The following is an 8,654-nucleotide window of genomic DNA, read 5'->3' as shown; positions in this document are numbered from 1 at the left end:
AAACATCGGGAAAAGCGACAAAGGAATTGTTAAAAAAAAAAATGGACTTAAAAATAATTTTAAAAAACCGTCAAAGTGAAAAAATTGGAATAAAATTGACCAAAAACGTCAAAGTGTAGAAAAGAACAAAATGTTTAAATTTCAACCCAGAAAAACCCAAAGTTGCAAGTTGACAGGAAGACGACACAAGGGTTAAGTGGAACATGTCATGTTATCTAACATGCATCTTAGAACTTTGAATCATTATTGTAACATCATTGCATTAACAAGAAGCTACTTTTTATCTGGTTTTAACTCTTCCCCTATCTTATGCCTACCATGCACAGGAAACTAAAGCCTGACACCATCTCACATCTAAAGGAAATCTGTGGTCACGTCACCGAGTGTTTTAGTCACAAACTTCAATCACATTTTTGAAAGCGGAGATTCTTATTGCTGTGTTTCCCCCACTTCTTATCTGCACTATAACAATAATGTGTGTAAAATGTTCTCATAGCTCAACAATGACATTGTGACATCTGAGTGACCTCCGCGACAGCGTAACTGCTCCGATAAAATGTAAGTTAGCATTCATTTTTCTCAGAAAATAAAAGGATACATTTGTGATATCGTGTATTGAGTTGGGTTCTTAGTAACTTCAGTTGTGTTTGGTTCATGAGTAATATATTAGTGACTCGCTGGATGATAAGTTATATGACACTCATAGTGTCATGGTTGTATGTTCCTGTTTCTGTTATATCTCCCTTGTCTTGTCTAGTTTTACTTCCTGTCTTTGCCCCCCCCCGTGATTATCTTTTGTGTTTCACCTGTTTCCCCGGCCTAGTGTCACGTGTTCCATATTTTCTCATGACCCTGTGTATTTAGTCTCTGTTCTGTCTTTGTCTCTTGTCGGATTATTGTTTCTGTTTGGAGTAGAGTGATAAATATATCGATACAAATATTTGGTTGTTTAAAAATCCAATATTACGATATATATTGGCCCATGTACAGTACATTCAATTTTTTTTTTTTTAAAAGCCACAATTGCGTAACAAAACATTAACAGATTTTCCTAACATTAATTATGTGTAGTTATTTATGAGTTCTCACTAAATGAATGTGATAATTTGCTTTATAGTCACAACAGAACAGAGAAATTTCAAACTATAGTAAAGTTATGATAAATAAAAGGTATAAAAATACAAACTTAAGATAATAAAAAAAAGTCAGAATATTGCCAACAGGGATATTGTAGAGCGTCCTCTGGTGGACAGACTATGGTACGCCATCACTAACAGGGACGTTGTAGAGCGTCCTGTGGTGGACAGACTATGCAACGCCAACACTGGTTGAACGTCCATTTGAATTTTATTTTTTTAAATATTCATTTATCAGAAACATTTGTCATTATAAATGATTCTGATGAAATATTTTTTTTCCTTTTTAATTGGCCATATAAAAGATTATTCTACCTGTTCCGTCTCGGTGTTCCTCTTATTCCTGTTTTGTCTTTTTCCTCATTTTGGATTTCGTGGCCTGCTGTTTAGCTGGACACCTTTTGTTGGTGTGTACTTTCTTTTTGTTTATTAAAAATTCAAGCTCTATACACAGTACTTTAATCTCCACCCTGACATAACGCCGCTATGCCACATCCATCCACTCTCCAGTGTATGAGGGACTTCATATGTGAATATTTCATCTTCTGTTCTGTTCCTTACATATTACAACTTCAAATATAGATATTACATATGAGCTACCATATATAGCTCATATGACAGAAGTACATGCATTAGGTGGAGGTTTATTATTTGTTTGATTAATGTCAGGCAATTATCTTTAGAATAATGTTGTTTAACTCTTGTTGTTGCTTCTGTCATACAGTAAAAGTTTGATAGCAAAGTACGAAAATTTTTGTTTTTTAAACGCACTAAGATTAAGGAATTTGAAACAGAAAAAGTATAAACTACAACTTTGACAAAGTAATTAAGTAATTTTGAAGAAAGAGCCTCTACTGCTACAACTCTGTCTCCTAGAAATTCTGTTTATACCCGACAGTATTAACAGGAATTATGGAGACTAATAAAAAATAAATAAATAAATAAAAAACATTAATACTCCAATAGGTTGTTAGTACAAGCGGTGTAGGCCTCCAGTAATTATTACGGGAGCAAAGTAGCCTAATATGTAAGGAGAAAAATGTATAAGAGCGTCAAACTGAGAGGAAGGAGGCAGGTTGGGGTCTTTCACCCAGGAGACCGGGGTTCAGGTCCTGCTGGAAAATACAAGTTTGTCGAGTATTTGTTTTACTTTACGAAACAAACGGAGCTATGTCACGTTCAGCATCCCGTGCGTAACCCAAAGTTATGCCTATTTCGACCCAAACCCCGATCTTTTTCTCAACTTATCTAAGTAGTTTAGGTGCCTAGACATAACCACACTACAACGTCTGACAAGTTTATTATGCATAACGTTAAGTTAAGTGACATAACAGATGATTTTAACCCTCTTTTTCTAAACTTAACCAACTAGTTTTCAAAATCATGGGTAACTAATTTATACTGTTTATTGATCCAAAGTGCAGAAATTACAATTTACACTCTGTTCTATTTGTAATCAATACACACAGGCCTGAAATACACACACATGGTCAGGACCTATCCATGCACAAATAGAGAGATGGGCTGCTAGTCCTGGACCAGCACCCTGAGTTGTTGGGGGGGGTGCCTTGCTCAAGAGCATCTGGCAGTAGGCCCAGGAGGTGAAGTGGCATCTCTCCGGCTATAATCCACCCTCTGTACTTTGGTCCGTCCGGGGACTTGAACCAGCGACCCTTCCGGTTCCCAACCCAACTCTCTGCGGACTGAGCTACTGCCCCCCCAAACTTGGTCAAAGTGGAAATTATTAATAATAAATCAGAGCAGTGGCGACATCGTTGAGCATGCACAGCTCTCCCCATAGGAAAACCATGGCAGTTTTACTGCAGATCATGAGTAGGCCGCTCAAACCTAATCAAGTAGGTTTCGTTCCAAAACATAACCGAACAGTGAACGTTTCGCAACGTTAACAATGTTTTAAACCATGACTGTTAAGATTCCGTTTAGACACGAGGATGGAAAAATGCTCGTATTTCCTGCCACCGCTAGGGGCGTTACCTTATGAAACGCTCCTTGTTGGTCGTATTATCGGGTAGGAATTAACGACCAATGTCGTCGTATGATTTGGAAGACGTGTTGCAATTACGTTTTGGTTGGTTTCAAACCATTGCTCACGACTGAGATATCTCAACAACTATTGGCTGGATTGCGATTCAATTTTGCACAGACGTTAATGGCCCACAGACGATAAACCCTAATGACTTTGGTGATCACCCGACATTTCACCTAGACCCATCATCCGGTTGTAGGTTGAATATTTTCAGTACTTTTGTTTACGACCAAATACCTGCTAAAGTAAGCCTCGGTTTTGTGCAAATAGTTAAGTGTTACCATGCTAAAGTAAGACGATGAACATTATGTACACTCACCTATAGGATTATTAGGAACACCATACTAATACTGTGTTTGACCCCCTTTCGCCTTCAGAACTGCCTTAATTCTATGTGGCATTGATTCAACAAGGTGCTGAAAGCATTCTTTAGAAATGGCCCATGTTGATAGGATAGCATCTTGCAGTTGATGGAGATTCGTGGGATGCACGTCCAGGGACCAAAGCTCCCGTTCCACCACATCCCAAAGATGCTCTATTGGGTTGAGATCTGGTGACTGTGGGGGCCATTTTAGTACAGTGAACTCATTGTCATGTTCAAGAAACCAATTTGAAATGATTGTAGCTTTGTGACATGGTGCATTATACTGCTGGAAGTAGAGTAATTTCAGGAGCTTGTCTTGACCAGGACCACACCCCTAAATGCATTGAAGCAACTGCCATGTGATTGGTTGATTAGATAATTGCATTAGTGAGAAATTGAACAGGTGTTCCTAATAATCCTTTAGGTGAGTGTATATATGGGTTTGATTCCCAATGTGATACATCGACCAATGTGTCCCTGAGCAAGACACTTAACCCCTAGTTGCTCCAGAGACGTGCAACCTCTGACATATATAGCAGTGCTTTGGATAAAAGCATCAGCTAAATGAAATGTTATATTATATATATATTTATAGAGTTGTCTTTGTGAGCATGTTAGCATGCACGTAAAGGTTAAGGGAAAGATTGTGGTTTTGGTTTAATATTGGACAAAGTCAAAAGTGACGTATGAGATGAGACATGTTTCTCAAATCAACCCTAACTGAACTGAAACCACAACTTGTTCCTATAAACCAAAGTGCTTTTGCTTCCTAAACAAACAGTATCTGCTGTACATGCTGGACTCTACACATGGACCCTGGTCTCTGTGTTGACAAGGTCCCATGTCTCCGTAAGTGGAAAATGCATTATCATTTAACATGATCCAGGCAGTAATTACATTTCCTGACACAATGTAATTGGCAAAACAAATGAGTGTCATTACACATAATTTCCAGGAGACAGGGTGCCTGTATTTCTTGATGCACGGAAACAGGCCAGCTTGAAAAGACAGTGTCTGATCCATTTATAGTGTGGTCAAATCAAGCATTCCCACCATCTGGGTAAGCTACAACTCTATGAAAGACGAAAAGAACATTTATGGAAACAGCAGAATGCACCTTAGTTTTGGTGTCTTATATTTTTTTGTACAGCTATCATTGGAGGTAAGAATGGGCCACCCTTGATCGAAGAGTTAATGAGATATTTATGTATGAGGTACTTATCTATAGTCAATGTATTATCTACATGGCTGTTGGCGTCCCACTGAGACTTAGCTTTTTAGAAATAACAACCGAAACTCCTTATGGCTTTGGAAATTTCAGCAGTATAAGCCACAATGTAAATTTAGTATGAATGAATGTGAATGTACACTGTAAGCAACACATCTGTGACACCTGCAACCATGAACTTTAAAACTCAAAAATACATGGTCACTCCAGAAAGAACAAACCCACTGGTGGAATTTTTTGTTAAGATTAATTTCTCATTGAATAGATTTGAATTGGAACCACTATCTTCATAAGTTCTATTGAACTAGGGTGAATTCATTTCATTCATAATAATTTGGAAATACATGTATTATTGCATTATTGTTATTGTTATACAATACATTTACTCCATTGCCTTCTTAAAATCAGTTGTATTTCAGAAATAATTGTAAAAGATTAACCTGACAAAACATGTCTGTAAAGTAAAGAAGCAATTTAATTTTGCTGAATATGTTTAATTACTTGTGATTTGGGTTTATTTGGGTTTTACTCTAAATGTAGGAATGAGGCCATATTTTTTAGTTTTTCCATTACATCCAAATATTGAAGGGCATACTTCTACACCCGTTTGCTTTTTTCCTGAGAGTAAGATGAGAAGATTTAGGTGCCATTTACATTGTATTTAAATTTACGTCATATATGCGCCAAGATTTAAATGCACGTCACGTCTGTGTCTGGTGTTTACATCAGACGTGTAGGACGTGCAACGATGTGTAGGATACACAGTGACGAACCAAAATAACCAAAAGAAAGCCTTGGCACTTGCCCTGGTTGGGGAGGATATATGGGTATGTATGGAGGAAGGCAGCAGCAGCAGGAAGGGGTGTGGGTGCCCGAGACCCTCAGGTCCTCAGGCTTTAGCTGAGACCGGTTCCAGGGGTAATTCTGGCTCAACAGGGAGCAATAAGACGTCTGCTGATGAGAGTCGGGCCTATAATAATAATGAATAGGTTTGTCAGTGTCATTGCATGTTTACGTACAGTAAATAACATATACATATATATACACAAACACACACATTTACGTGTTTAAATAAGAGGTCTGCAGTCGTTGCAGTTGGGTATAATAAAGCTAAACTACAAACCTAAATTCATACATTCGCCATCATTCATTCATACTCTGGAAAACACTTTGTTTAATACATGTGTGCAATTCCAACCCTAAAACTGGAGCTTACACATTTGGCAATGGGTAGCAATTCTGTGTAAAGGGCACATACCTATCCATATAACTACCTCCAAGTGAACTTCAATGAAAACGAACATGACTTGCGTCAATCAGTCCAAGGGGGGAATAAACTTCAAGACGTGACAGGAACTGTCCTCTGGAGGACAAACCACCGGCCGCTCGGTGGATTGTTGTCGGGGTGATTATCACAGAAGTCTGGCTGAACACACTCATCCAGGACAGCAGTTAGCAGCTAGCTACTTTACAGTTTACATTACATACGCTGCAGAGGAGGCTGGTCTATTGTCTCAAATTGCCAGACCTATCTTCACTTCCTGGATAGGAGAAAAACATGCTCTAGCTTATTGTCATTTCCTTAAATGTCCCATGGTATGAAAATGCCACTTATGAGTTTTTTTAAGATTAATATGAGTTGCCTATGGGTCACCAGTGGCTAGAAATGGTGATAGGTGTAAACCGAGCCCTGGGTATTCCTGCTCTTCCTTTGAGAAAATGAAAGCTCAGATGGACCGATCTGGAATCTCGCTCCTTATGTGGTCATAAGGGGCAAGGTTACCTCCCCTTTCTCTGCTTTGCCCGCCCAGAGAATTTGGCCCACCCATGAGAGAGAGACATCATGGCTTTTAAACGAGCACTGTGGCAGTTGGTCAAGGCCACCCCTCCTCCAAAGCTACAGACTCAGAAATGGCACATACTAAGGAAAGCTCATTGTGAGACTGGCTCTAGTGGCTGGAATTCTGCACCAAGGCTGAATTATGGGAAAGAGACTTCAGATACAGTATTAGGGGACCACTAAGGTCTATATAAAAGAGACTTCAGATACAGTATTACGGGACCCATAAGGTCTATATAAAAGAGACTTCAGATACAGTATTAGGGTACCACTAAGGTCTATATAAAAGAGACTTCAGATACAGAATTAGGGGACCACTAAGGTCTATATAAAAGAGACTTCAGATACAGTATTAGGGTACCACTAAGGTCTATATAAAAGAGACTTCAGATACAGAATTAGGGGACCACTAAGGTCTATATAAAAGAGACTTCAGATACAGTATCAGGGGACCACTAAGGTCTATATAAAAGAGACTTCAGATACAGTATCAGGGGACCACTAAGGTCTATATAAAAGAGACTTCAGATACAGTATCAGGGGACCACTAAGGTCTATATAAAAGAGACTTCAGATACAGTATCAGGGGACCACTAAGGTCTATATAAAAGAGACTTCAGATACAGTATTAGGGGACCACTAAGGTCTATATAAAAGAGATTTCAGATACAGTATTAGTAGACCACTAAGGTCTATATAAAAAAGACTTCAGATACAGTATTAGGGGACCACTAAGGTCTATATAAAAGAGACTTCAGATACAGTATTAGGGGACCACTAAGGTCTATATAAAAGAGACTTCAGATACAGTATTAGGGGACCACTAAGGTCTATATAAAAGCATCCAAAGAGCACCCTGTCATGGGACCTTTAAACTGATCACAGTTGTCTTGGGCGGCGCTAAATAGCCTTGGGAAAGAATCTGTTTTGGTGGAACATGTGTACATTCAAAAGTTGTTTTAGTCGTGCAACAGACAACTCAGATTGAACAAATAGTCTAGCTAGCTGTTTACCAAATCTCAATAAAATTTATAATGTAACGTTTCTCTCTTCTATGAAAAAAATTAATTTAATTCCAATTCAGATTGAAAAGCTTCAACAGCAACACCTGCTGCTCAGGAGGGCAGAGGGAAGTCTGGGGTTGCAGACGAGGACAAGAACCCGCTGTCCTACGCACTACAACAGAGTCTCAGACGGGGGTCAATACGGTGCAGCACCCATGGGCAGTATGAGAACAATTACAGTGTTTTTTTAACAGTTAAGCACGTGAACGTGTTTTTGTAGAAACATGAAATACAAGTAGGAACCTGAAAATGAATATCATAAGTCCCCTTTAACGAGAAGGAGAGTGGGAGGAGCAGAACATTTGAGGAAGATGACAGTTGGAAGGATGGGGAAACAGCTGGCAGAGAGTATGAATAAGCAAGAAACAGAACATGAAATCAGACAAGGGGAAAGTGGGGAAGAAGTAGAAGAAAGAAGAAATAACACTTGCGTCAGAGGACAGGCATCCAAGATGTATAAAACAACTCATCATTTTTATTTGCTCTCAGTTAAATTATTTCAACTAATATATCCAAAGAATAGTCAAAGAAATGAGCAGAAATCAAAAGACAACCACTATACCGTATATTGCCATCGAATATAACTCAAATAATTAATCATTGTATCAAACAATCTCAAATATCCAGAATTCATTGGTTCTAATAAGACAATGACAGTACCTTTGTGTAAATTCAAAACATTATTCACTTTGCTTAAATATTATGGTAATAATCTTGGTTTCTTAAAGCTCAGAAAGAAGAATGTGGTCTGGTTCAGCCTGAAATCTGGCTCTGTATGCAGGGGACCAACCCCCCCCCCCCACAATCCCCATCCCCTTTGGCTGACAGGTGGTGGTCCCTTAGCAAGGTTGTACTGCCGTGAGCATCCATCCATCCTCCCACCCACCCCTAACCCCCTCATCCATCCACCTATCTATACATCCACCAACCCATCTATACATCCATCGGTCCATCCATCCACCCATTCATCCATCC

Source organism: Etheostoma spectabile, unplaced genomic scaffold (genome assembly GCF_008692095.1).
Source record: "Etheostoma spectabile isolate EspeVRDwgs_2016 unplaced genomic scaffold, UIUC_Espe_1.0 scaffold273, whole genome shotgun sequence".
NCBI lineage: Eukaryota > Metazoa > Chordata > Actinopteri > Perciformes > Percidae > Etheostoma > Etheostoma spectabile.
The sequence above is the reverse complement of the archived record's forward strand: the minus strand, read 5'-3'. Positions refer to the sequence as shown.